The sequence below is a fragment of the Equus przewalskii genome, chromosome 11, assembly GCF_037783145.1.
Source record: "Equus przewalskii isolate Varuska chromosome 11, EquPr2, whole genome shotgun sequence".
Classification (NCBI taxonomy): Eukaryota; Metazoa; Chordata; class Mammalia; order Perissodactyla; family Equidae; genus Equus; species Equus przewalskii.
Window position 1 is genome coordinate 24715961 of NC_091841.1, and position 6529 is coordinate 24722489.

The following is a 6529-nucleotide window of genomic DNA, read 5'->3' on the forward strand; positions in this document are numbered from 1 at the left end:
CCCTCAGTGACTCTGTGAAATTAGCATTGGACTTTGTACATGATCTTGAAATAAACTAAAATGAGCCTGTTCCAGTCTTAAGCCATTTTCAGAAAATGGAATTTGCGAGATACAAAAGTGAGCTGCTTTATGATTTTTTATGTGGAAAGAACAGAAAGCAAGTTTTTTTCTTGTTTAGTACAGATTATATAACTAATGAGTAAAATTAGATTAAAATAGTTAATGAATAAAATCCTTTGTTTCTAATTATAGCAAAGTGGAATATGGTACAATTATTACCTTTTAGCAACTGATATTATGTTCCAGTTTAAATCATACCAGGAACTGACAGTAATTTTCAATTCCTTGAAATGCAGATATGGGAGGGAATCAGTGCTAAGCTCATATAAGCATTTATTTCTCAGGTTTATTTGTTTTTTTACATAATATATTTGAGAATCTTCTTTGTGTTGGTGTTCAGAATCCTGATCATTCTATCATTATGAACTTGGCCTCTTTATCTTAGTAATGCTCTTTGATTTCAAGTTTGTATTTTCTCATAGAAATATAGCCATTCCAGGTTCCTTATACTTACATTTTGTGTGATATAACTTTCCAATCTTTTATTTATATATATTTAATTATTTTATTGAGGTCATATTGGTTTATAACATTGTGAAATTTCAGGCGTACATTTCTATTTACCAGTTTCTGTATAGCCTGTATCGTGCTCACCACCAATATTTTAATTTTTTTCTGTTACCATATATATGTACCCCTTTACCCTTTTTGCCCTCCTCCAACCCCTTACTCTCTGGTAACCACTAATATGTTCTCTTTGTCCATGTGTTTGTTTATCTGCTACATTTGAGTGAGATCATGCAGTGTTTGTCTTTCTCTGTCTGGCTTATTTTGCTTAATACCATATGCTCAAGATCCATCCATGTTGTGGCAAAGGGAATGATTTCGTCTTTTTTATGGCTGAGTAATATTCCATTGAATATACATATACCACATCTTCATTATCTGCTAATCTGTTGACGGGAACTTGGGTTGCTTCCATGTCTTGGCTATTGGGAGAAATGCTGCAATGAACATAGGGGTGCATAGATCACTTTGGATACTTGATTTCAAGTTCTTTGGATAAATACCCAGTAATGGGACAGGTGGATTATATAGTATTTAAATTTTTAATTTTTTGAGAAATCTCCATGCTGTTTTCCATAGTGGCTGCACCAGTTTTCATTCCTACCAGCAATGTGTGAGGGTTCCCTTTACTCCACATCCTCTCCAACTCTTGTTATTTTTTGTCTGGTTAATTATAGCCATTTTGACAGGTGTAAGGTGATATCTCATTGTAGTTTTGATTTGTGTTGCCCTAATAATTAATGATGTTGAATATCTTTTCACGTCTGTTGGCCATCTGTATATCTACTTTGGAAAAATGTTCATATCCTCTGACCAGTTTTTGACCGAGTTTTCTGTTTTGCTGTTGTTGTTGTTGAGTTGTGTGTGTTCTTTATATATTTAGGATATTAACCCCTTGTTGGATGTATGATTTGCAAATATTTTCTCCAAGCTGATGAGTTGTCTTTTCATTTTGTTCATGGTTTCCTTTGACCTTCAGAAGCTTTAGTCTGTTGTAGTTCCACTTGTTTATTTTCTCTTTTGTTTCCCTTGTCTTGGTAAAAATGGTAATAGAAAGATGCTGCTATGACTGATGTCAAAGACTGTACTGTCCTTATTTTGTTCTTTGAGTTTTATGGTTTCAGGTCTTACATTCAAATCTTTAATCCATTTTGAGTTAATTTTTGTGTATGGTCAAGATAATGGACTACTTTCATTCTTTTGCATGAGGCTGTCCGGTTTTCCCAACACCATTTATCAAAGAGTCTTTTGCTGCTACATTTTATGTTCTTGGCTTCTTTGTTGAAGATTAACTGTCCCAAAGTTGTGTGGTTTTATTTCTGGGTTTTTAATTCTGTTCCGTTGATCTGTGTATCTGTTTTTTTTCTTTTGAAAGTACCACACTGTTTTGATTACTATAGCTTTGTAGTATATTTTGAAGTCAGGTATTGTGTGGCCTTCAGCTTTGTTCTTATTTTTCAGGGTTGCTTTGGCTATTTGAGGTCTTTTGTTGATCCATATAAATTTTAGGATTCTTTGTGCTATTTCCATGAAGAATATCATTGAGATTTTTATTGGGATTGTTTTGAATCTCTAGATTGCTCTAGGTAATATGGATGTTTTAACTATGCTTATTCTTCCAGTCCCTGTGCATGGAATGTCTTTCCAATTCTTTTTATCTTCTTCAATTTCTTTCAATAATGTCTTGTAGTTTTCAGTGTAAAGCTCTTCTCTTTGGTTAAATTTATTCCTAGATATTTTATTCTTTTTGTTGCTATTGTAAGTGAGATTGCATTCTAGACTTTTCTATCTGCTAGTTCTATATTAGTGTATAGAAATGCAACAGGTTTTTGCATGTTGATTCTACCAAACATTCAAAGAAGATTTAATTCTTATCCTCCTCAAACTATTCCAAAAAATTGAAAACTGTGGACCATTCTTCACACTTTCTATGAGGCAAGCATTACCCTGATACCAAAACCAGACAAGTACAGCACATAGAAGGAAATTACAGGCCAATATCCCTGATGAACATAGATGCAAAAATCCAAAACAAAGTTTTTTCAAAATGAATACAGAAATACATTAAAAGGATCAGACACGATGACCAAGTGGGATTTATATCTAGAGAATTCTACCTTGGCTTGGCTCAACAGAAAAAAAGAGAGAAGGCTCAAACAAATAAAGTTGGAAATGAAAGAGGAGAAGTTACAACAGATAGTTTGGTAGAATTCTCTGGAGAAGCCATCTTGTAATGGACTTTTGTGTTTTGGGAGGTTTTTGATTACTGTTTCAATCTCTTTACTTGTGATTGGTCTTTTCAGATCTCTGTTTCTTCTTAATTCAGTTTTGGGAGGCTGTATTAGTCTAAGAATTTATCCATTTCTACTAGGTTATCCAATTTGTGGGTATACAGTTTTTCATAGTATTCTCTTATAATCCTTCACATTTCTGTGGTATTTGTTGTAATTTCTCCTCTTTCATTTCCAACTTTATTTGTTTGAGCCTTCTCTCTTTTTTTCTGTTGAGCCAAGCCAAGGGTTTGCCAATTTTGCTTATCTTCTCAAAGAATCAGCTCTTAGTTTCATTGATTCTACCGTTTTATTTTTTTAGTCTCTAGTTCACTTATTTTTGCTCTAATTTTTATTATTTCCCTCCTTCTGCTGACTTTGGGCTTTGTTTGTTCTTTTTTTCCCTTTCTGCTAGGTGTAGTTTAAGATTACTTATTTGAGATTCTTTTTGTTTGTTGAAGTAGGCCTGTATTGCTATGAATTTCACTCTTATCACTGCTTTTGCTGCATGCCATAAGAATTGGTATGTTGTATTTTCATTTTCAATTGTCTCCAGGTATTTTTTAATTTCTCCTTTGATTTCTTCATTGATATTATTGTTATTCAGTAGCATGTTGTTTAGTCTCCACATCTTTGTGACTTTCCCTGCTTTTGTCTTGTAGTTGACTTCTAGTTTCTTAACATTGTGGTCAGAAATGATGTTTGATGTGATTTCACTCTTCTTAAATTTATTCAGGCTTGCCTTGTTTCCCAATATAGGGTGTATCTTTGAGAATGTTCCTAGTGCACTTGAGAAGAATGTGTGTTTTGCTGCTTTTGAATGAAATTCTCTCTATATATCTATTAAGTCCATCTGATCAAGTGTTTCATTTAAACCCACTATTTCCTTATTGATTTTCTGTCTGGATGATCTATCCATTGATGTAAGTTGGGTGTTGAGGTCCTCTACTGTTGCTGAGTTGTTGTTAATTTCTCCCTTTCGCTTTGTTAATAGTTGTTTTATATAATTTGGTGCTCCTGTGTTAGGTACACTTTTACTCATAAGTGTTATGTCCTCTTTGTGGAAAGTGTCTTTATCATTATATACGACACCTCATTGTCTCTGTTGTCCTTTTTATCTTGAAGTCTGTTTTGTCTGACACAAGTATTTCAACAGCTGCTTTCTTTTGTTTTCCATTTGCTTGGAGTATCATCTTCCATCCCTTCACTCTGAGCCCTTGTCTTTAGAGCTGAGATGTGTTTCCTAGAGGTAGCATATTGTTGGGCTTTATTTTTTAATCTATCCATTCTCTGTCTACTCTGTATTTTGATTGGAGAATTCAATCCATTCAATCCATTTACATTTAGAGTGATTGTAGAGTGGGTACAATACTGTTGTTTTATCTCTTGTTTTCCAGTTATTCTATCTCTCCATTATTTCTCTTCCTTTGGATTTATGACTGCCATTTAATTATCAAGATTTTCTGTGGAGGTTTTCTCAGTTCTCTTGTTTTTCATGAATTATGGCTCTGCTTTGATTGTTTGTTTAGTTGTTAACTTGAGGTTTGTATAAAAGATCTCGTAGATGAGATAGGCCATTTTCTGATAGGTTCTTACCTCCCTTTGCCTAAGTAGGTTCCATCCCTTTCCTCTTCCCCTTATGAATTATTGTTGTTACAAATTATTCTATTTTGTGTTGTGAGTTTGTGACTAAGTCAAAGTTTTTATAGTTACTTTTGATGCTTTCCTTCCTTTTATTTTTTAAGTTATAATTATTTGTTTCCCTGTTCTGAAAGAGAGCTACAGTTTTCTGATTTTGTCTGTTTATTTCCTTGCTCAAAGCTTTGTAGACCTTTGCCTTTTTCTGTCAGGTGGAGGAGTCCTTGATCATTTCCTGTAGGGAAGGTCTAGTGGCCACAACCTCCCTCAATTTGTTTATCTGGGAAAGGTTTTATTTCTCTATCATATCTGAAAGACAGTTGTGCTGGATAGAGTATTCTTGGCTGAAAGATTTTGTCTTTCATTATTTTGAATATATCATTATATTCTCTCCTAGCCTGTAAGGTTTCTGCAGTGAAATCTACTGAAAGCCTAATAGGGGTCTCTTGGAGTTTATTTTCTTCTGCCTTGCTGCGCTTAATATTTTTTGTTTGTCATTGGCTTTTGCCAGTTTTAATATCACATGCCTTGGAGAAGGTCTTTTAGCCTTGATGTAATTAGGAGGCATATCGGCTTCATGTATTTGTACATGTGGTTCCTTCCCCAGGTTTGTGAAATTTCCAGCTATTATTTCTCTGAACAATCTCTCTGCTCTTTTCTCCCTCACTTCTCCCTCTGGAATACCTCTAATCCTTATATTGCTTTTCCCAATTGAGTGAGACAGTTCTTGCATAATTTCTTCATTAAAAAAAAAATCTTAGTTTTCTCTCCTCCTCCACTGGAAGCAATTCTATAATTCTATCCTCAAAATCACTAATTCTTTCCTCCATAATGTCAGCTCTATTTTTTTAAGGATTCTGTATTATTTTTTTATTTCATTAATTATGTTCTTCATATCCAGAATTTCTGCTTTTTAAAAAATAGTTTCTATTTCTTTAGTGAAGAATTCCTTCTTTCCATTAATTTTATTCCTGAGCTCATTGAACTGTCTTTCTGAGCTTTCTTGGAACTCATTGAGTGTCTTTATGACAGCTATTTTGAATTCTCTGTTATTTAGATTGTAAATATCTGTGACTTCAGGGTTGGTTTCTGGAGAATTGTTTTTCTCCTGCTATGAATTGTTGCTGTAGTTTCTCATGGTGTTCGATGCGCTAATATTTTGCTGGGGCATTTGTGGTAGTATCAGGTCAAAGATTCCACCTGCTGTCAGTGGGTGGAAGCAGGAACTGTGTTTCTGATCCCACCCTGTCTGCTGGAAGTTATAGGGTATTATGGGTGCTTGCACCAGCCAGGAGAGCATTCAACTGAGTATGTAGATCTGTTCCTGCCTCTTATGGTTGCACCAGCCCCTGTGCTTGGCGGGTGGGGCTTCCTCACAGGGTCCATGCCTGGGCCACTCCTTTGGACTGCAGTAGCACTGTGGGCTCTCCCACCAGATGGAAAACTGATCATACTGGGGTTCATGGCTGCCACCGCCTGCTTCCACCTCTGGAGCCACTGCAGTAATATGGGCATTTGGGCCAGCTGGGAAATCATTCACCCAGCCACATAGATCCACCATTGCTGCTTCTTATGGTCATACCAGTAGCTGGGCTTGGTGGGTGGGGCCTTATCACAGGGTTTGAGCTGGGGTACTCCTTGGGACCATAGTAGTACTGTGGGCTCTCCCATCAGAAGGGACACCAATTCCATGGGGGCTCAGAGCTGCCATCACCTGTTTCCATAGTTGTGTCATGGTGTGTTCCCACCCTCAGGGCCACAGCAGTACTATGGGCACTTGTGGCAACTGGGAGAGTGGTCCCATATGTGCACATGGCTATTGAGGGCAGAAGAGTGCTCACCCTTCTCTACTACCTCCCTGGGGGCTGTCCATCCACCTTCAGATGTATAGCTGCATGAGTCAGGTGTCCTGTTGTGTTGTGTGCATACTCTCCACTAATCATGAATGTCCATTTAGTTATAGTTCAAAGTGGGAGAGATAAAGGGAACAGCTT